Source organism: Ornithodoros turicata, chromosome 5, assembly GCF_037126465.1.
Source record: "Ornithodoros turicata isolate Travis chromosome 5, ASM3712646v1, whole genome shotgun sequence".
NCBI classification, from domain to species: Eukaryota; Metazoa; Arthropoda; class Arachnida; order Ixodida; family Argasidae; genus Ornithodoros; species Ornithodoros turicata.
In genome coordinates this window covers 59,841,745-59,865,764 of record NC_088205.1, presented here as the reverse complement: position 1 = coordinate 59,865,764, position 24,020 = coordinate 59,841,745, and the positions used below count along the sequence as shown (strand labels likewise).

Below are 24,020 nucleotides of genomic sequence, written 5' to 3'. Positions count from 1 at the left end.
CATCATTCACAGCAGGAAAGAGGTGCTCCTTCTGCGTTCGAAAGTACTGAGACATTGTAAATGTTGCCATCTTCATAAGCTCAAACATCCTAAACGCTTTTGAGATGTTCACAGCTGAGAAGAGGATTGCAGAGCAGACCAGGACGTTCCCCAGAGGTCGGCCCCCCAGCCAAGGTTGGCTGTGCCAAGACCGTTCCCTCCCACACTTGCAACGCATGACAGCTTTCAAGCATGTCCCCCTTGTTGTGGTGTTGATGTCAACATCATCGGTCCCACAATAGGGGCACTGGGTTAGCAGCTCTTTCAAACTGGATTCTGCCACCAGGAAAAATCGCTCATCTGGATTTGGTCTGGAAAGCCAACCAAAATTTTTAATTCTTAGATTATTATGCTACCAGCGTCTTGAACAAGCTTTGAGAAATATTTCAAAATATTTCACTTACGTTTGATGCCCACGAGATTTTGAAAGCCCTCGTGGTTGCAACATCTTGTCTCCTTCACTGCAAGAAAAGAAAACAAATTCTCAAAGTTTCTATTTACCTATGATCTCAAGCTTACTCTTCAGTGTCTGAGCTTTCTGCAGTTTCAGACAACTGGAATGTCACATCTTTTGGGTCAGGTGGGCTGTACGCACAAGTGAAACAGATTAATTTGCCTTCATCACAAGCGCTTTTCATCTCTGCTGAGACAATGCCACAGTGTCATTTTTATGTACACCAATCCAAACAAAGTTCCCAGAAATAACAACAAAGCTGAATACATGTTGAAAAAGAAAATACTGCCCATACCATGTGGACACATCCGTCGTGTCTAAGTCCACAGGCACTGGAGTAGAGGTACGGCCACCAGGCGGTGACGTCGAAAGGCTAGCATGCTCCAGTGGGACAACACAAAGCTGTGCTGCGTCATCATGTGGCAGCAAAGCCTCTGCTAAAGAAACAGCTGCGCCTTTGTCTCCACTGGTTTCTGGACACTCTGCTGCAACTTGTGAGGATGTAAAGGAGAGTGCACCAGTGGGTGGGAAGGTTACAGCTGTCTGAGTTCCCCTGCTTGGCATGAGGATGCCTGTTTGAGTGGCTGCATACACACAAGTGAAAAACATACATGGTTAAAAAAGGATGAAACGAATGCACGTTGAGCTCATGTTTCTCACAAAGGTCTTTGAAAGCTTACACAGCAGTTAATTTGGTTCAATGTCACTACTGCTTCTTTATAATAAGTGCAACAGTGTTTTGGCTTATAACTTCATATACTCATGACGGAATTCTCCACCTGACCAGTTAGGCAATATGACGGAAGCAACCAAAGTATTCATTACGTATAGTTACACTGCATAAGAAACACAAACATATTTGTGAAGCACAATACATTTTGAAGCATAATTACCAATTGTTGCAGTGGGAACAGCTGTCTGTGTTTTCTTATTTGCCGTCTTTCCACCCTTCAAGCGTTGTTTCTGTGGCACCAAAGTATACAAAAAGCCATATTGGCTGACAGTCTGGTATGGAACCAAAGGCTGAAGGGGCAGCTCATCCAGGACGAGAACTTAAAAAATTAAGCAAACACACAGTATACATATATTGTCAGTATATGTATTGTAGTATATATTGTATAGTATGAATATTGTCATCATGGGCACATTATTGATTACTGTATTTTCTTAAGACAAGCTGCATAGCTGTAGGCTCAGCTACACTTAGTGCTGGACAAAAGTTTCAGGTGTGGCACATTTTTTCATCGGACTGAGTGCAAAACGTGACTTGCTAGATGGGTGATGGACTATTTGCATCCACCTTTCAAAATATGTGTACCCTATATTGTAAGATGCTAGAGTGTCACCCTCAGGCAAAACTCTGCCACCACCATGTCTGTTTTTACAGTTCTTTTTTGGTACATAATTTACAGTCTTATTGTTTGAGCTGTGATAGGTGAACTGGAAAGCATACCATCCTCTGATGATGTGGCTGTCATGTGCTGCAGAACTGAACTCCCACTTGCACCACTTGTAGAGGCTGATACTCCTGCATACGCTGCCGGTTTCACAACATGAACATTCAGTGTAAATCAGAATTCACATTTCATTAACCGTACAACACGGACTTCCCTAATGGAAGTTTCTTGTACTCACCACCTGAAGCAGATTCCATCAAGCCGCTTCTCTCCACCTGTGACAGAAATTGAACACCTGATGTGGGGCATGATGCATAAAACTGTAATGCCTAATTGTTATTCTGTTGGAAAGCTGCCTCCTTTGCTCTCACTAGCTCACAAAAATGACGTTGCTATAGTTCACAAAAATGCTGGGTTACATGAGCAAAGAAAGACACAGGAGAAACAGTGAATCTGAATAATGCAAGTTATAGAGGGATGTCGCCAAAAAAAAAAAAAAAAAATACGTAGGGTGCTGGTGGGGGCTAGGAGTGTCTGGTACATCACTGCCGGTCGCGGTGTTTCATGTGTACTTTTTCTGGCGCGCATTTGCAGAAACAAATGGCTGAAATCGGCGGATAGAGCGTGAAAAAATGTACTTCCGTACGTACTTTTTGTTATATACGCCGAACAGCACAACCGACATCTGGTAGGATATACTCTCCCCTTTACTGTACGTGATTACACGTGTAGTGTGTTTACATTGAGTCACCTAGATCCCGATCGCCTACATGGAGGCACTTCGTGAGCTATTATATCACTACACCACACTTTTGTAGGGCTTCATTCGAAATGAATCGAAAACAAATGCTTACCTGCTCATCCGGCACGTCGGTGGTTTCCATTTGCTCATCGAACAATGTGGGCACAACATCGGGCTTTAGTCTCTTTCGTTTGGCTGACAGTCCCATACGGAATTGCAATAAGTCCCATTCCACGTACGCCTCGTCGGCAAAATGCGAGGAACAAACGTGCCGAACATGCAGTTCCTCTGCCACGACAGGAAGACTGCCGGCGATTGCTGCTTCCCACTTTCGTTTCGTGTCTCTGTCCTTGGCCCCGTGAAATGTCAATTCTGGGTTCGCACCAGACGATTTTTTACAGCCAGGAACATTACAACGTGTTCCCGAACTCGAAGACATGTTGCAATTTCACCACTGAGCGAAACTCACAGCACTTTCGAGGAAATTGGTTGTTTCATACACGGAGACATGCACGACGCCATATGTACAAAGCAGACGATATCCCCGAGAGAAAATGGGGGAGCGGCGCCGGCGGTGCGCCGACCTCGCATTGGTCCTGTTGAAGCCTTCGTCACAGTGACGTCATCCGATGTTTCGCTGATCGAAAAAACTCGTTTATTTATTACAGGAACATTTTCCAGCCAAGATAATTGATGAAATGAATTGTCGAATGATGCCAACCATTCTCGTAACCATTTCCTACCCATGTCTCCGGATGCGATAGTCCCTTTAAGGCGGAATCGCCTGCTCTATAGCCATGTGAGCTTTTCTCAATGGATGGCGCCACTAGCGGTCGAGTAACGTGATCTTTTTCTCGGTGAGAAATCGGAAGTGACGTGAGTTTACCCACGCCAGGTGACCCAAACTCCTTCATATTCGCCGTCAAATGACAGAGGCTGCCCTATTGTGCCCCCGAGTTGTCCGACCGGAGTTGATGCATCCCGCTAGTTTTGGCGAAAGAAATCTCAACTATGCAATGGTTCCGTTTTCCTGCTTTTTCTTGCTCATACCAAAGAAAAGTTTCTTAGATAACCGAACAAAACGATTCGAAACAGAAATGAGTACTGTGCATTTTACTATTCTATTTAAATAGACGTGGTTCACCTCTGTGCAAGTTTCGGTTTCTGCTTTGTGTCATACTGCTGTCAGACCACAAGCTGCGCCAAGGTAACTTTAATTAGCGGCTCAAGGCGCTGTTTGTTAAAACCGCTACAAAACACTCCTTATCGGCAATCATCTGCGTTTGCTTTCCGGTTTCCTGTGGCAATAAAGTGAACATGCCATACAAATGCGCCGTAGAGGACTGTAATCGAAGTGGGGACAGAGGATAAGGAGTGCCTTTCCACAAGTAAGTACCGCACTTTCATGCACGTTGAATTGTTGTAGTTTATGTTCCTCTGAATTGCCTCATATGCCTGTGATTCTACGACGTATCATGATCTTAGTTATCCAGTGAATATATTGTTGCAAATTCGTACTACGCAAAAAGCAAGATATGTTTTCTATGAAAGATGAAAGTCACTGAGAAGGTTAGCCAGCCGTAGGACTCGATCTTCTGTATTACCGATTCATATCTGGATACATCTTCTGGATTATTTTCTAGCCTCTTTCAAATATATATATTTTCGAAGCGCGGGTTTTGTATGAAATACCTGAAGTATTGAAGGTTCTGATAATCTAGTTTTCATTTCACCTGTTATCCAAACAATACAGCACGAAAACGCTTGGATGTGGAACATAAAGTGCAGTCATTAAACTGACACTGCGACTTTGCTAACTTCTCTAGGAATGTGAAATTCTGCTGCAATTCTATGTGTATAGCAGTTCCACCTATATCAGTTATATATCTGAATCATTGATGTACCTCTCCATGACTTCTTTGCCTTATTTTTGTATTGCAGATCTCCAGCATTCCACACCCTTCATGCACTTGCGCTGACATCTTTCCAGCTTGCATATGCTATGTATATATAAATGAACAAACACATCGGTGTTTCAGACGGAGCTGAAATATGTGAATGTTGCTTTGGTGTAACAAATATTCTGTGTTGGGCGGTACTTAAAGTATCTAACACTGAAATGAGTATTTGTACTTTACTTTAAGTACTTTTCAATGTGTGTACTTGGTACTGTGCTCCAAGTACTTTTACCCAGCGCGTTCTCATCAAATAGGCGCATTTGGGAGTACGGAATGCAGCGTCGACAAGCTTTGCAAGTTCAGAAGACATAACTACTGTGCTACTGTTAGTCCTTCAGCAATCCAAAGTCAGGACCATAAAAATTGTCAGATGTGTTGTGCTATACTAAATGCAGTAGCTTATTTTTGAATAAAATCATGTTCACCATCTGTGATTTCATTGCTGACACTGTGACCTTAGGTTGTCAGTACTGTAGGATTCTGCCCCCCTGAATCCCACGCGGGGTTGAGTCCAACCCGTCTTTTGCCAAACCGCCACACCGGAAGACACGAACAGAAGTAGAACGAACAGACTCTTTATTGCCTGACAAAGAGTTACACAAATTGGGCACTCACATCGTGTACAAGCTGAAGTCCAAGGCCCAACAGGAATTCCGTGTTGTCTCCTCTTGTCCCTCCCGCGAAATGCGTCTTATCTCCCTTTTATCGCGGTAATCCTTCCGCGGATCCACCCTCCACCCTGGTGCGGCCTGTGTCTCGACAGTAGCGCCACCCCACATTCTTCCCCCCCTTAACACAGGCACCACCACTGAGTCAAAGTTCCGGGAGATCCGGCAGGTCCAGTATGCGTTCATCTGCAGGGCGAACGGGGGTGTGGCGACCAACCAATAGCTGCGGTTGGTACCTTTGTATCAGCTCCAGGGCAGCCCGGACGTCCGACGGGCCCAGGAACGCTGGGGCAGGAGTAGCAAGCTGGTGTTGAACACGGGCGAGGTGTAGTGCGCCGGCACGATGAGTTTCCTGGTGAAGCTGGAGGGTGCCACAGATGGGGCACAGCTGTGACCTCTCCTCTGGCGTGTAGACGGCAGGAGGCTCAATCGGGTGTCGGTCGGCTAGTGTTAGACCTCTGAAGGGTTCAGGGAGCGAGGATGATGGGTCGGTTCGTAGAGGGCGAGTCTGGTCTCGCCAACGGCGTCGAGACACGAACCCGACGCTTGTGTCGCCGGACAACACCGTCCAGGTTGCCACATGCTGGGCTGGGCGCGAGGGCAGCCATCTTGGGTTAGGCAGGGAACGATCGTCACGTCCAGGGGGTTGCCCTTGCCGTGGAGGGGCCCCTGGCTGTCCGGGACCTCGGTCGAGGCCTGCATTGAAAAAAAAAAGGAAAAATGTCACCTCGGTTGCTTACGTGAGCGAAGGTTATAGCAGGTAATCCCGGGAACCCCGCCCTGGGCAGTAGTCTCTTGGGGGGAAGGTTGACCGGCCCTAGGGGGACTTGAGGGAGAGCGGGCTTGCGATGCTAGATCGTGGTCCTCCTCCCACCTGCCGTTGTCAGAGGTGCGCTCGCTGAAGGTCTTGAGGTCTTGTACGTGGACGGGGCCCGTTTCCTCGTTGTCGCTGCAACGCTCGAGCCTGTAAGTGACCGGAGTTAGCTGTACGCTTACCCGATAAGGACCGTCCCATCGATCAGCGAGAGAGGCAGCAAAGCCTTTCGCTGCATCGCTAAGGGGATGTGTTCGCCTTAGGACCAGGTCTCCAACGCGGTAAATGACCTGGCGCCGACCTTTGTTGTACTGGAGAGACTGCTCCAGTCTTGCGACCTGAAGACTCTCTCGTGCCAAACGAATGGCAGTCGAAATTCTATCGCGAAGATCATTAGCATACTTCGCGTACGAACGACTAGGCTGTGCGTGCCCTGTTCGCAACGTGTTTTCGAGGGGGAACACAATTTCCCGTCCGAAATTCAACTAAGCCGGGGTAAATCCTGTCGACCTATTTTCCGTAGTACGAGTGGCAAAGCCAAGCTCCGTAAGACGGGCGTCCCAATCTTTATGCCTTTCGGTAAAAGATACCGACATCATCTTGATGTTGCGATTAACCCGCTCAGTTATGTTCGCCTGAGGGTGATAAGGGGACGTCTTTACGTGACGTATGCTCAACGCAGAGCAACTACCGACAAACACCGTACTTGTAAAGTATGAGGCGCTATCCGTGATGAGCTGGTCTGGGAATCCAAACCGGGAAAAAACGTCCAGCAGTCTGTCCCAGATCCGAGCGGACACCAACTTCCGCAGCGGGTAAAGCTCAACCCACTTCGTGAAGTGATCTGTAACAACTAACAGATACTGGTTACCACGGGGACTTCTGGGATAAGGACCCATTACGTCACATGCGACTATCTGCCAACGTTTCTGGCTAACAATCGGTTGCAGCAAGCCGGGAGGCTGCCCTCCACGCGGCTTAGACTTCTGACATATCGGACAGCTGTGTGTATACCGCAAAACATCCTATCTCATGCCTGGCCAAGTCGCGATACGACACAACTTAGAATAAGTCATGCTGCCGCTACCGTGACCCGACAATGCAGAATCATGGAAGTATTTGAGGAATGACTTACGTAGCTTCCTTGGAACTACGATCCGAAAGGGGCTATCACCAACCTCCTCGTAATCCGCCTGGGGAATGTACCGGACCAGGAGACCCTCCTCGCTCAGCTGGTAGGAGTCGTACCTCTCCTCAGCGTCTTCCGTGCCTTCCAGGTTTGCTGTTTCCAGCCACTTCGACACACGCTGACAAAGGCCGTCGGTCCTCTGCGCTTCCAGGATGTCGTTCCTGCTTACAATCTGTCCCCACGAGAGCTCCTCCTGCGTGACGGTCTGGTTAACCGCGGCCACAAGCTGCTGCGGAATAACGACGTCCTCAAGGGGCAACGGTGCTCGAGATAGCGCGTCTGCCACCTTATTTGAGGTTCCCTTCCGGTATTCCACCGAGAAGTCATATCGCTGCAACGTTAAACTCCAACGTGCGAGCCGTCCGGCTGGTTTTTTCAACCGCTTTAACCAGGACAGTGCCTGATGGTCAGTTTGAATAGTAAATTTCGCACCATCCAAATACATGTCGAACTTATGTAGTGCGAACATGATTGCTAGGCACTCCTTCTCCGTCACGCTGTAATTGCGTTCGGGAGGCGTCAGCGTACGGCTTGCAAATGCCACGGGCTGGAGTTCACCGTGATGCTCTTGTAACAAGACTGCACCAAGGCCGTAATCGCTCGCATCTGTTTGAAGTACAAATGGGCGATTGAGGTCCGGGAGATACAAGCGGGTAGTTTCCGCAATCGCTTTAGCGAGAGAGGTAAACGCTTGTTCCTGCGCTTGACCCCACGACCATCGTGCTCCCTTCCGCAAAAGCCAAGTTAGCGGTTGCGTTAGGTCTGCGCATCGCGGTATAAACTGTCTATAAAAGCCAATCGTACCGAGGAAGCGCTGCAAGCTTTTCACATCCGTCGGGCGGGGGTACTCAAGGATAGCCTTTAGCTTGTCCTCGTTCGGCCTGACCGTGCCGGACTCCACCTTGAACCCGAGGAGATCGATGCTGTTGGTAGCCAACTGCATCTTCCGGGGATTGACAGTCAATCCTGCAGCCTGCATGCGTCCTAACCCCACTTTCAAATGAGAAGGGTGTTCCTGGAATGTACGTGAAAAAATTACTACGTCATCCATGTACGCCATAGTGAAATTGTATTTCGCATCGCCAAGCACCTCGTCCATCACTCGCTGAAAACTAGCGGGGGAATTAGACAGTCCAAACGGCAGTCGGACAAATTCAAATAATCCCCTATGACAGGTAAATGCTGTTTTCTCAACATCATCCGGTGCTATCGGAATCTGTAGGAATTCTCTACTGCAGTCCAAAGTTGTAAACACGTGGGCGGATCCCAACGAATACATGATCGAGTCTATCGAGGGAAAAGGGTACGAATCTCTTACAGTCACCTCGTTCAGTTGGCGGTAATCCACGCACAACCTTGCGGTTCCATCCTTTTTCGGCGCAAGAACCACCGGAAAAGCCCAAGGGCTGCGAGAAGGTCTCACAGCACCGGTCTCGATCATTTCATCCAGCGCAGTATCGAGGAGCTTGCGCTTATGCACACTCAAAGGCCGAGGATTACATCGCCAGGGCCTTGCGTCGCCGGTTTCTATCCGGTGCTCCAATGCATGGGTTAGACCTGGTCTCTCTGTGAACATACAGGAGAATGGCCGCAATGCTTTAGCGAGCATGCGTCGCTGGTCTGGGCTTCCTGGAAATCGTTTCAGGGCGTCCTCCAAAACAGCGGGTACGACCGTCGCTGCTAGGTGTTCTGCTCCGGAAAATAGCTCAACGGACGTAGATTGTCCAGCTCGGGGATCCTGGGTCTCCTCACCAGTCCGGTTCTGCTCCGTTTCCGGCGTCGTCCACTCTATGAAGGGGTAGAAGGTAGTACCGCTTGCATGCTGGTAGCATCCGCTACGTAAGTCCAGGACGAGTCCCATCCGGATAATGAAGTCGCGTCCCAGGATCATCAGTCCCGCCAATCCGGGCAGGTAGATGAAGCGTTGTCCGACACGTTGTCCGTCGATGGTCAAAGTGAGACGTACTGCTCCTCCGGCTGGTACCACTGCATCTGATGCGAGCCTTAGGCAGGTCCTGGTTGTCCGTGCGGAAATGTTCCGCACCCGGCACCAATCGTGGATGGTGTCACCTATCAGGAATACAGCCGCTCCAGTGTCCACCAAAGCCGCAACGTCCTTACTCAGAACGCGCGCCACGATAAACGGTCCGATGTTGCATATGTCATCCTGCGCTCGACATGCGAGCGGGACCAAGGCCACTACGTTATCAGACAAGATAGCATGGTTAGAATTCGCTTGCTTCTTATCGACATTTTCAGCAGCCGACGACAGAACTGAGTCATTCCCAATTACCGCCGCCGGGGTCCCGGGTTTCCTTGCGGGGGTTGTCTGGGGGTGGTAGTGGCCTGCTGCGGGCAGTTACGACGAAAATGACCGCGTTCACCGCAACCGTAACAACGGAGTTGTGTTCCTGCGTTATTACTTGCTCTAGAGTCGCGCCTGTCCTGCCGTGGTGCATGACGTGCATCACCGACTTCGCGCTCGCGCGGCTCTGCTCGTGCAGACCTGGCTCGGTTCCTTTGCTCATATGCAAAGGGATCCAAAGAACGGTAAACTGGCCCGGTGGACGAACCGCCATGTGTTCCAACAGTCCCGCGGGGGTTTAATTCCGCGTCTAACGACTGTCTCGGCCCGTTCCACGCGCAGCTAGGCTCCAGCGTTTGTTCCGGCCTAGGCGGTGGGCGGTACTGCAATTCCGCCAACAAATCGGCTTGGATGACACGGGCTTCTTTAGCGAGGTCATCGAGCGTAGAAAAGCTTCGCCCCCGCAAATAAGGCTTAAAACGAGGGTGACATTGGCGAATAGCGCGGGCCACCTTCTCGCTTTCCGTCGCGAGCGGTTCAGCTCTGCGGTACAGCTCTTGGATTGCCCGGGTATATTCCAACAGGCTCTCCTCCGCGTGCTGCGTTCGAGTTATGAGTTCCTCACGCATACGCATTGCATAATCCGGGGGCAAAAATTCCTCCCGAAACAGCCGCTGAAATTCAGTCACACGGAAATGCGGGTTGAGACCGGCGGCACAAAGCAGCTGAGCTTACCAATGCAGCGGGTAGTATCCGGCGCAGGACGGCTTCGTCGGTTGCTCCAACGGCTGTCTGGTAAGCCTCCAGCTCCGCGAGAAAATCTTCGACGGACTTGGCGTCGCTGTAGCCCGAAAATGTCGGTATCGTCAGGTTCAGGCGTAGCGGGGGTTCAGAGGACGGCTGGGCGGCGGTCGTGCTACTGGGGAGCTGCTGCGACAATAAAGCGCAGAGAGCTGTCATCTGCCGAAGCAGGTCCTCCGCTACTGGCGGGTCGTCCTCGTAGACGGGCTCGAGAGGGGGCTTCTTGGGCGGCATGGCCAGCAAATGCAAACTCCCGAACTACAAATATATAGCAAAAGCGACAGCGAGCTAAGGGCATGGGCGACAAATGCTACTAACTACACTGCAACTACACTCGCTGTCAGTGCCTCCCGGGCGTGCGGCAAGACGGGTCGGGCCCAACGTTGGGCGCCAATTTGTAGGATTCTGCCCCCCTGAATCCCACGCGGGGTTGAGTCCAACCCGTCTTTTGCCAAACCGCCACACCGGAAGACACGAACAGAAGTAGAACGAACAGACTCTTTATTGCCTGACAAAGAGTTACACAAATTGGGCACTCACATCGTGTACAAGCTGAAGTCCAAGGCCCAACAGGAATTCCGTGTTGTCTCCTCTTGTCCCTCCCGCGAAATGCCTCTTATCTCCCTTTTATCGCGGTAATCCTTCCGCGGATCCATCCTCCACCCCGGTGCGGCCTGTCTGTCTCGACAGTAGCGCCACCCCACAGTACAACATACAGTTTGGTTTGGTGTTTGAGAAAATAAAATTACCAAGTGAAGTAGTCAAGATGACAGTTAACGGGAAGAAAAAGAAAAGCAAAAAGAACTGAATAGAAATTAACATATTCCTTCAAAATGGGCAACTTTTTTTTACTTATGTCATGAATGAAAACGGGGGTCAAGAAGGCACACATGTTTTTCTTTCATATTTTTACATTTCACCCTTTTCATGTGTAGCACAAAGGTTGTTCTAAAAACAGACGCATCAGATATAACGTTCCAGGTCTTGCTTCCTGCATTTTTATTATGCTGTAGAAAGCCTGTAGTACTTTATAAGAAACATATAATCCTGATCTATTGGCTTGTCTCCTTTTTGTTCGAAATTATGTCCTAGTAGTCCATTCAATATTCAGTGATCAGCACCATGATCCTTTGCTCTAGAATATATGGGGAGTTCGGGAAATAATATCTTGTAGTCGCACAAGTGACAAGTGTTGTGAGAGTGGAAATGCCAGTTGAATGTGTTTGTGTGCATCAAGGGAATAAGTAAAAATAATTCCAAAGCTTCAAGTGAAAGTGGTAAGGTAATTGTAGTTGGTATTCTTTAAATAACGCAAACCTAAAATGTGTCCTTCGCACATGTACAGGGTGTGTGCAGAAAAACACGAGCCGCATTTAGGCACATAGCTTGTTGGCTACCTACCTAACGAACTTCCGGTGGCGCACGATGGCGCATTTATGCGCGAAATGCGAAATGTGCAGAAAAATTGTGGAAGCCATACTCAGCTTAAAAAATAAACGGCGCAACGAAAACGTCGGCCTCCGTGCATCAGAATAGGGCAACATGGTGGACGCAGGAGAGTTGTGTTCAAGTACCGCTTGGGGAGCTATCGGTGCATAAATCGAAACGATGTCCCAAATGGATGCTCATCGGCAGTACCCCTAGCGGTACCTGCACATAACTCTCCTGAGACCGAAATGCAGAGTGATGACCGCCCTATTCTAATGCATGGAACCCCATGTTTTCGTGCTTTTTTTTATTTTTTTACGCTGAGTATGACTTCCAGGATTTTTTTTTTTTTTTTTTGCTTTCGCACGCATAAATACGCCATCGTACGCCACCGGAAGTTCCTCGGGTAAGTAAACAAGGAGCTGCACGTAAAAATGCGGGTCACGTATTTCTGCACACACCCTGTATATCTACTCTACATGCCTACATGCATACGTTGTTAGCACCGATTTAGGGTGTGTCTAATTCAACAAAATCCAGGAAATGAATTCTCACATTTTTAATATAACACCCCAAGCACAGGGATTTGGTGAAAAAAAAGAAAGAAAAATATGTCTACGAGCCGGATCATGATGGCTCACAATGGTGATAGCAGGTAGGATGTATTGGCTTAGAATAACCAGGTATAAGCGGAGCAGCTATGGTTGTGCTTATTGTGCTGCAAAACGAGCACACTCTTAGACATAATGTCCAAGTTGACCAGCATTTAACACGAGTGATTAGTATAGTGCACATGTTTCTCCGATTACACTGCTGACACTGTCACGTGAGGTATGGTGAACAGGTTTCTCGAATGGAAGTCTAAGTTCATGTCCACATTGTAACAAAATTGAAGCTACACGATTTGTATGAGTGGATAGAAAAGGGGTCTAATATAACTGTCCATCTCCTGTAGCAGCAATAAAATGCAATACGGTTCTTAACTTTATTTTGCTGGTGCACTCCATGGTCGTTAGATGCCATCACAACAAGGACATTCCCTTATTGCATACAGAGGTTCAATTATTATTCTGTCAGGTCCACTTGGTATTTACCAGTGAGAAATGAACTGGTCCTGCTTCACAAAAAGCACAAGCTAAGCAACCATTAAAAAAGTAATTGCTTTCTAGCTCTTTGTCACCACCAATCAGCAATATAGCAACTACAAGCTGTAAACTACAACTACTGTAAAGCAGTAGACAAGCATGATATGCCGGTGATGTGACTAGAGACTTTGTTGCTTCTAAATAGCATATGCGGAACCATACGACCGACAACGCGCTACAAAGATTTTTAATTTGCCATGAAAGATGCGGCGTAGTGGAGCGGTGCGACGCCTGGTGTCAAACAACCCCCTGTACAGCGGGCAACACTGAAAATTGTTATTACACACCACGACATCGGAACTTTGTTATTTTAGTAACCATATTATTAGTTTTCATGTTTACCTATGCATTCTGAAACCCCTCTTAACAGTTTAACCTGTTAGCCCCTGTTTTTGCAAAGTAACCCAGTGCTGGCAGCTGTTCGATGGGGGCTCTCCCTACTTCTCTGCTGCGCCTGCGCGCTCCTTTTGTTCGCAGCCTCTCTCGAGCGAACAAACTCTCTGTGAACAAACAAGTCCCGACGCTGTCTGGCTTCTTGATCGTCTGACACATTTTTTTCAACGACTCAGCATTTCATTTCAGTTCGCTTATCCGTTTATCCTCAGATGTGGATCGTTGTGTGGATCGCAGGGGCGGATTTTATGGTGGATTGTGGTGGATTGTTATGTCGGGCCCAGTGTTATACGCATGCAATGAGGTTGCCGAAGTATTTGTCAGAAGTACGGATTCATTCGAATACCTAGTACAGTGTTGCCCGTAATCTTTAATTGTAATTTTCTAATTAACTGCACCGTCGATTGGAATGAAACTTGCACAGTTTTTGTCCTGGTGGCTTGGACTATCGAATAGCCACACTAAATGACATTTGATCGGTGCTGCTTTACAGTATCTTTAATGTATCGTGTTCATTGCGCTAGGTACACTTGCAATGTAGTTCTCTTTGCTGTTGTTTACACCCATGATCACATATACTTGGTAGCACAGTTTAATGTGTTGATGTTGGCGAAAAAAAATAAACGAATAAAAATAATGTCTATCTTGCTTCTGTGTGTACATTTCATGTAAATGTCGAAACGAACAATGCAATAAGATATGTAATCTTTTTGTGGCTTTGCTAAGTAACTAAGTAAAGTAACTATGTAAAGTAAACGACTCCTTTTCATTCCATGCGTACGAAACAACCTCACTCTATCAAACTGCTCCATACGAACACACACTGCACGGACGTCCATTTCTTTCGTACTCGGGAAAACTCCCAAAAGCAAACACGGATTGCGAAGACAACAATCACACATGAAACACTGGAGCCATGTGGACTTCTCAACACGACTGAAAGTAACTGTTCCGAAGCTGGAACACACAAAAAGAGAAATACAAGCATCACGAACAAACTGCGTGTTCCTCCATGTTGTTTTCTTGGCGTGAAACGCTTTGGGACTTTGGATTCGGCTGCTGCGACTCAGGTTGGACCTGGATTGGATCTGTAGCCTACAATAATCCACTACGAGCCAACTGAGTCACCTAATGGCGGCCTACGGTGTTTTACTATGGCGGGCCATAGTTTTACGCTGCGAATAGGCTCAAATACATGGGAAGATGGCGACTTTGCCCCACCTGACCCACGCCGTTTGCTGGCGTTCCCACTCCTCCGCCTAGGGACTGACGTCACGATTGTTCTTTTTTGTTTCCTTTTTTTCTTTTTCTTTTCTCTTTTTTTCTAAGCACTTTTATGACGAGAAAATTTGCCGGGTAGAATGTCGACCGATGCAGAACGTAGTATCGGTTTCATAGGATTGGGATACGGCCGTTCCTTTAAAGGAGCTCGGAAAGCACTTTTGTCACTACTAGTTTTTGAACCAAGCGGTTCGTAAGCTTATATAAACGCACCATGCGAAGTAATTCTACCAACAGGTGCACAAATATCGCAGAATTCGATTTTGAAAATCGCGACCGTGCGCAACGGTGGCAATACCCGGAACGAACCGTCGAGCCGCCTGCGTCATTTTGACGTCAGAAAAGTGGAGCCGCTGATTGGTTTCGTGGAACGTCGTCTGCTAGTTTTCACTCGGAATCCCGCCGCAACGGTGGAAGAAGTTTCTTTTTGATTTTTCTTTGTTTTATCAGATACAGTAAACGAAGATTGGTCTACAGACACTGTTCAAGGTTAGGCAGTGAGATTGTGAAGGATAGAGTCACTAAATAAGCTTCGCTTAAGAGTATCGACACTGAGTTCCAAAAGCGAGCATGCGCCATCTTGTTTCAGCGCCACGGTAGCAACGCGCACGCGCACTTTAGCGTACGTCATTTGTCGTGTGCGGGTGAAATGTTCCTTTCTCTTGCAAGCAGCTCATCAAGGTTGACGGCCTTGAGCTCACCTTGACCTTCCGGAGTAGGTGGATTATGAAAATAAACTTCAGGTGCCAGTTGAACGCTATTCTGTCCGTGTCTGTGTTTTGTATGCTGTTCGTTATCGTGGTGACTGTTTGTTGTTGTGTTGGTGGTGGCAATACGTATAAACACAGTGCAGTACTAAGCGCTGCTTCAGTTCACGCCTCAAAATGATCGCTGCATCGCTATGATTACTAATTCCGTTCGCAATGTCACTATATCAATATTCGCTATATCACTAATTCGCTATGTTCACTAGTGCAGCCACTTCGACTAGCAACTTTGCTAGCCATTCGGTGAATTCCTTATTCAGCTGGAGCAGTGTTCTTGCCCATACGTTGTCAGATACAATCCAGTGAAATATATCGCAATATGCCGTCGCCGGCACATCGTGGCATCAGGAGTTGAACATTCATTGCCTGAGTTACACACCAACATAGCCAAGCAGTGTCATAAGACCACCATAGCTTATGGTCAGCTTACCAATCATCGAGCTAAACGAGAGTTGGCCGATGCAGACTACAAATGTGGACGACGCAGACACGCAAGTCAAGCTACCTGCTTCCACAACGCGTTCGGAACGGAAAATTTTTTAGATGGGTTTCAGAGCTCCTTTACGGAACCTTCAGGCGGGCAAAATTAATCCACAGACTGACCACTGCGGCATCGATCGCGATCATGATGCCGCGACGTAAAGCCACGAATAATCAATTAGCCCGTGCCAAGAGATGCTGAAAACCAGACGCTACCAATCGCTTCTTTTGGTGCGTGATCGGTTGGTGACAGGCATCCTGACGACCTTGCCAGTATCGTCCAGGTGCAGTTTCCTGTTAACTCGTGCGATGATAAATTATGTAGCGACGTTCTTCCGACAGACCACGGACACGAATGGCGATTGGCTTCAATCAAGGCCAGGTATATCTTCCGGCGAACGTGGTCTATTTCCGACTTCCGCTTTCCCCATCCAATCACCCGAGAACAATACCATTCATTTGTACACACGTTTCTTCCATTATTCCGGAATGCCAGAGGTGATCCGCGTTGGACGTATGGACATCGTAGTTTTCTGTTCCTACTAGATTATAGCGACCATGTCATACGGACCCCTTCCCAGCGCCGCATTTGGAGGCTAGCGGTGGCGCTACTCCTCGGCACGGTTATTGCTTCCTGAATTTCAACAGTACTCTGAACTCTAAAAACAGAACTTCACCGCATAGCACGCTGTGCGCCAACCATTGCCAAGAATTATAGGGATATCGCTCCTGATTCGAAGAGAGACGTGGGCATACGCCTTTTTGTGGCAATTTGAATATATGAAAATTGTCACAAAAAGGCGTACGCCCCCGTCTCTCTTCGAATCAGAAACGATAACCCTATCATTCTTAGCAATGGTTGGCGCACAGCGTGCTATGCGGTGAAGTTCTGTTTTTAAAGTGATACTTTAGCTTACTTTCGTATTGTTGTACAAGCGGTGGATGTCCCACGAGAGATGCTTCCTTCTAAAGTTGATTATCATCATCATTCTACGCGTGTTCATAGTGGCTGCTGCTGTCGTCTGCTACGGTAGTCGTACGTCCGCTTCTACGCGTTCAAAATTCAAATTTCCATCGTCCAATCATGATGTAGACGTCGCGGGCCAATGAGTAACGCCCCTAGCGGATCGTGCGGACGGGCTCCTCATTGTGTTTGCCGATTATGACATGGTCGCTATGATATAGTAGGTCGTGGTTTCCACACTCTAAAAACAGAACTTCACCGCATACCACGTAGTCCGCCATTCACTGCCGCGAACGATACCGTTATCGCTTTTGATTCGAAGACAGAGGGAGCCGTACACTCTTAAAAATGAACTTCACCACATAGCACGCTTCTAGCCAACCATCACCCCGAATGACAACGTTCTCGCTCTAGATTTGTTGAGAACGGGAGGAGGAGCCTATTTTGTGCCGTGCATAATGGCCACAAAATAGGCTCCCCCTCCCGTTTTCAACAAATCAGGGGCGAGAACGCTGTCATTTGGGATGATGGTTGGCTAGGAGCGTGCTATGTGGTGAAGTTCATTTCTAAGAGTGTACGCCTTTTTGTGGCAATTACCATATATCCAAATTACCACAAAAAGGCGTGCTCCCCCCTCTCTCCTCGAATCAGAAGCGATAACCCTATCATTCGCGGCAATGGTTGGCGCACAGCGTGCTATGCAGTGAAGCTGTGGTTTTGGTAACATCTCATTATGGCCGAAGTCTCATTACGGCCGAAGTCTCAATACGGCCGAAAGTCTTATTACGGCCGAAAATCCTTTAATCCCCAAGTGTCTCATTACGGCCAAAGTCTCAATACGGCCGATGGTAGTCTCATTTCGGCCGAAGATGTTTCATTACGGCCAAAAAGAAAAAAAGAAGCATCCACCATATTAGCCATCGCTGTGTTTTATGCTTCCCCAAGTGTGTCCGAGGCGGTGTGCCCCCACGGCTTGTGTCACACACAATGGTTCATGCATACAATACTGCGACACAGTTGCATGCATCCCTCGTGAAAAATGTTTTTATTCCCATATGTATTTGTTACGCCATTTTCTCTCAGTATTCGAGCCACATTCTACTCATTGGTTCTGCGAGCAAACTGTCTGTGTGTGTTCTGAAAAGGTTACTCCACAAGGGCATGTACCAGGAGCCACATGACCTATGACCATGATCTTTTCCCCCACTAGCTGCCTTCTACAATGTACGTCCACCTGAAATTTAAAAAAAGTACATAAAGTGCTGAACAAAACGACATATGCTCTTGTTTGATGCTGATCATAAGACATATGTTGTCAACCAGACTTTCTTTTCATATATTCAAAACATATTCAAGAAACTACAGTAAACAATGACAATTATGTCATCATGATGCAGTTGCATAGTCAAAAAAATATTTCAGAAGGTGTTTTATGAGGCTTTACATGGGGTGGAAGAGTCCCCCTCGTTCATCTTTGAGGTGCACTACACTAGTGCTTATGCCACTGCACTGATGTCACAATGTTGTAAGCGTGTGTCACCCTGGGCATTCGGAATTACCCTAAGCTAGAATGTGTAAATTCAGAATCAATATATCAGAATGGTAAGCAGCAAATGTTACCTGCAGGCTTCACGCTGAAACGCTTGTGCGCAAAACACTTCCGCCGTGGTGGGCGACGTCGTTAGTTTAATCATACACGCTGGACAATTGCGGGCACATGGAGCAGTGGTAGCAACCTGAAAACGGTACATTTTCTCGTTATATATGAGCAATCAGAAATATACCTTCCCACATGTTTGGTTTTGTCGTTTGTAGGAAGCGCTAGTACAGGAACAGCTCTTGGTTGGTCACATGCAAGCTACAACACGCGAGGTGCCGATATTTTGATTACGCGATCAAAAATAAAAGGTCTAGAACCATGCACACTTCCCCATGCAAATATTTCCCCAGCATCGCGAGACACCGTACCCATGTATCCACGTAAATCAGGTGCAGGAATGAAAAAGGTGCCAACATACCTGTAATCCAGTGTCCCATTAGTTTGATTCGATTTTCTGGCAGCTACCATGAAGAGCAAATGCACGATTCACAAGTTTCGTTTCGCCATTTTCATTGCTGTTAATTTCGCAAGCGTCAAGCAATCCCACGTGACCTCCATTTGGATCAGTGAAAAGTGAAAATTACTCGCGTCATGAACATATATGTTTATCTCAGCGCAAATCACGTTTTGCATGCTATAGAAGGAGGGGGGATCAATACTCTTCCTTTCGTGTTTTGATATCTTGTCGTTTCGCTACTATCACTTCGGAGTTCGGATGGTGTCTAGCAACGTTGGGTACCTCGTTTCAGTTATGCTTCTGGATCGGGACTCACGAAAACCCTCGGCCAAACAAATACGAGGACAGATAATTACAGTAGAAACGCGTGACTGGAGGAGACGAATGGAACAGAAGCCAGCTTTGGCGACCTACAGAGACTGGAAAACTGACATAGGAAATGTGCTCCACCTCTATGATAACTCTCCGGAGAGCGGCCTATTGTTCGACGCCAGAAGTGGAATGCTACGTACGACAACACTGAGAAGCAAATATGAGAGCTGTGATCAAAAATGTCCGCTATGTGAATCTGGTGAATTGGAATCAACGGCGCATGTTATATTGGTTTGCAAAGCGCTAGGCGCTCCGAGACAGTGCTCCCTACAAGTGGCCCTGGGATTTGGCACCGGAAACGATGGCGAGCAAGAAATATGTGAAACGGAGCGGAGGTTAAAGACATGGACTCATAAAAGTAAAGAACTTTTGGGACAACGGACACTGACACCCACCGAAGCATGAATGGCAACAATACGGCAACGTGTTGAACACTGTGATTCGCGGCCATGGAGTTCGCGGCGCAACGGGTGCGGTGGCGGAACCGGAACAGGCTTCGAGTGATGACTATCACGGCCTTCGGCGCCGAGCAAACAGAGATAGGAAACCATCCGGTGCATTAGAAGAATTTCGTCGACGTAAATTTATTAGAATTGGTATTATTTTTTAGGCATGTCCGCATTCGAATACTGGACCCTGGTTACAAAGAGGCCCGCCAGGGGTGCCACTACAATTCATCCATCCACCCATCCATGTGTGAGCGAGTGGTTGCTGTTTACGACGTGTTCATATATCGATTTGTAGTGCTGTAATGTGCAAATTAGCGGACTTTATAGCGGCTCTCTATTTTCCGTCGTTGTCTTTCGAGCAGCGCTTGTTGTTACGGTGAAAATCGAGTTGAATGAATCGCCACAGCCCCAACGTATATCGCGCAGTGTTGACAAAGACCAAGTCAAGCAGGAATTCTGGTGAGTAATGCTTTCGTAGATTGTCTGGCTTAGTAGTGTGCTGTCCTCACATAGTTGCATTCTCATACGAGTAATTTAAATGAATCAAAACACCCGAAGTGCCTGTAATAGATGTAACTCGGTATCTGTTCGTAGGTTTGCGCCGTTTCTAGCTGGTTGCGCGTTTAGGAACAACAAATTTATTCGAAGACGATAAGATACCGATAATGCATCACCGTACAGCAGCATTTACTCGTATCATTGTGAGCCATATTTCATTTGTTAAAATTTGTCGTCGTATTTGTTCAAAAATAAAAGCGCAAGTCGGCTGGTTTTCCATTCCAGGCATGGTATGTGGCTGCACGGAGGATTCCGAAAAAGAAAAACAGCATGGCTAATAGGATGTTGCTGCCCAGGGAGTCCTGGCCGAAGAGGTGAGCTGTTAAGATCATCATAAGGTTCTGTTGTGAAGTGAGAAATTTTGTAGTAGTGCACGAATGTTAATTCGTGCACTACTTTTATAAAAGAAACCAGAAATGGAAAGTTATGCATGCATCATTTCATGAATTGTAATGTATCACTATTTGATGTTCACATGTTTCCATTAAGGGAATGAACTAGTGAACCTAAATTCATATCATGGTCATGCTCTGTGTTTACCTGGAAGTCACATTTTTAAGGCTTGTCATTCTTTTGTCTAGATGAAGATTTATGTTAACCTTGTATGAAATAACAGACACATATCAACACGTGTGCAGCTTGTGCACATTAAAACCAGCCACCAAGAGACAAATGCTTGTTTTTTTTTTTAAAATATTCTAGCCTATTCATGGTTGCTCTTCGTTTCTTACAGGTTTACTCATTCCAGAAGCAAGAATTGTACATTGTAAGGCGAATGGAAATAAACTGACATCGACTGAGATAGGTGTTCCGTCTTGGCCAGTGACTGTAGGATGGCTCCAAAAGCGTCACAACAAAGCCAATATTCATCTAGCTCTCTACAAGTAGCTAACTCCACATAGTAGCCTGCTTCACAGCAACATCAACACTACCTTGTGGGAGTACACATTACACAATATGTTGCATTGTGCTGTGGTATGATAACATACCGTTTGTCTCGCAATATATGTATATAAATATGATAAGGGCCCTAAGGGCACAGTGCATGGCTTATACCCTGCTGAATATATATCCATACCTGGCTGCGACATTGCATATCAATGCAGGTTACAATACACATTTTGACATTTGGCCGTTATGAAACATCTTCGGCCGTAATGAGACTGCCTTCGGCCGTATTGAGACTTTGGCCGTAATGAGACACTTGGGGATTAAAGGGTTATCGGCCGTATTGAGACTTTCGGCCGTATTGAGACGTCGGCCGTAATGAGACTTCGGCCGTAATGAGATGGTTTTAGAGTCCATGCGAATGTGGCATTTCAGCGTCACGTCATTTTATTTAGCTGTGGTACCAGTGATGTTTTTAAATGTATTTTTTCTTCCCACAGAGATGTTCTTTCGAAATATTTTCATTTGTGTCGAGGCTGGGAAAATACTCAAAGATTTGAGAACGAATATCGGTAGCTACTGGTTCCATCCAGAGGTTCAATGAACATAAATTCATTCATAAGTTAATAAGTTCAATTTCATTTCAAAATGTTTGATGGATATTCTTGTAGACATCGGATCATACATATACTGAATGTGCACGTAGATTCCATATGGCATGAGACCACTATGTTACCGCAAACACTCATGCCTAGTTCACACTGCAACTTCTCTGCGTTGCGGGATGCGGTACAGATCGAGTGCGGATATGGTTCTCGTAGACCACACTGCTCAGTGCCGTGTATGCCAAAGCGAGTCTGGCCATTAGGAGGAGCCTAAAAAGAGGCTCGACCTGTCAATCAAATTCAGCGTTTTTCATTGGCTGCTGTTTCCTATGCGGGCCGCCATGACACCAAAATTTTCCCGAAAATGGCGGAGTAGCTTGGAACGGCGAAGCGAGGATTTCATGACATTTTTTTTTTCGCAAATTACTTCAATTTTATTCCGTCAGTGTACATTCTGTTGCAGTTACCTTGCATATCACATTTAAATTACGCTCCAGTATCGACGCTTACCTGAAAATACTATGTTTCGTCGTCCCTGTAAGGCCTAGTAACGACAGCGAACACAGGCAAATAGCAAGAAAAACGCTACGGATGGCCAAAAATTTGCATTTTACGGCATACTTTTATTCATATACACACCTTTGCCCGTTCTTGATTCAATCTTGTTATGTTTCATAGTTAAAATATGTATAATACTGGCAGTCTGTTCCAACAAGCGGTTCTTCCGGCCAATCAGTTCTGCTAGCAAGCATTTCTGCTATTCTGAGGCTTCCCGACATGCCCCTCTCCATTCAGGTTGCGCCGTTAAAAGTGGATGCAAAATCCATTATGTTGCTAGGTCGTCAGGGAATATCCTATTCAATCTAATCCAATCCAGTTTCCCGAAAATGTCGGCACCCAGTAAATACAGGTAATATATAGCTTGGATAGCTTGGGATTAATAGCGAACTGTATTTTGAATCGTGATTGGCCAGAGAGCTCAAAAAGTGAGTGGAGCTCCAGGTATAGGCAGGTCCCATTAATGGTCAGACTCTCTTTGGTATACACGGCACTGACACTGTTCAGACAGGTCTGCTCTGGTGGTGGTGGTGCGAATGAAAGCGCTCGCACGTGCGCTCTTGATGCAGAAAACACCTGTGTTTGACCAATCATGCCTCCACTCTTTCTACGTCTGTCTATCTATCTTCACTCTTCAGAGCGCATTCGTCTCATTGGTCAGCTGCGTAGCAGGAGGTAATCCGTACCGCATGGAGTTCGGTCGCGCCCAACAACGTGATGTTAAATGCAACAGCGGGAACGGGTCGGACAGTCGTGTCTGTCTCCTTCTCATTCATACGTGTCCGTTATATGAGTTTCATAGTCACTGTCAGTTTGGAGAGTTTTAGAGATACCACATGCCACGTCACCCGCCAGCACTGTTGTTTGGTGATGAGCCCCTTTCATCAGAATTACAAGGATTCCTAACTTTTAAAGGGGCTTACCTCCATAGGTGGATTCCCTGGTTGATGACAATACACAACTTTTTTAGAGATATCACGGTTGTCTTAGTGCACTACAGTAGCCTCAGTCGCTTGCGCGCCCTAAAAACACCGATCATCCTCATCCTTCTCCCTGACAGCAGCCCGGATATGCTCGAAATCGGAGCTGCGATTTTTAAGTAACAGGAGTTCAAAAAACATTGTTCTTGACACGTTACGCTCATTTGACGCCTATGTGATAAAGGAATGCTGTGTTTCGTGACATGATCTCGGTACCAAAATGCGGAAGTCTCCTTTCTCTGTTCGGTGGTACCCTTCACGTTTTACTAACTTTCCTTTGCCATAGAAGAGAGCGTCAGAATACGAGCGAATCCCGTCGTCGACACCACGTTTGGGAATTCTTAAATAAATACTGAGGGCACGTTCCAGGCTTCTATGCTCCCCTTTAGAAGCCACCGTACACACAGCCTGCATCTTGAGTCGCTAACGAGAAATATAAGCTTGAAATCACCGTGTCGGAAAACTGAACGCCTCTCGACCGCGCGTAGCTATCTCTCAGTCTGTTGTGGCTTTGTGTGACTCTCCATATCTGAGTGTTTGCACTTCAAGTGTCTGTGTACGTTCATGTGTTCAGAGTTGTTTACGTGGTATGGAGTAGCCGGCTTCCACGCTGGTGGTTCCAATTTTCTCCCTTTTTTTCTTTGTCACTCACACACTCATCTCTGTCTTTTTTTATTATTTTTCTTTATGATGTAGCATTTATGAGCGAACCCACTGTGTTTTCTTGA

The 24,020-nt window shown here is 46.8% G+C and overlaps 1 long non-coding RNA gene across 1 annotated transcript; it reads right to left on the bottom strand.

Annotated features, from left to right (window-relative positions):
• Window positions 1-161: 161 nt before the first annotated feature.
• LOC135396100 (uncharacterized) lies at window positions 162-580 on the bottom strand. The gene is made up of 3 exons (XR_010423304.1): window positions 559-580; window positions 444-500; window positions 162-350 (listed from the first exon to the last, which is right to left on the bottom strand). It is a non-coding gene; the product is annotated as an uncharacterized LOC135396100 (long non-coding RNA).
• Window positions 581-24,020: the final 23,440 nt, after the last annotated feature.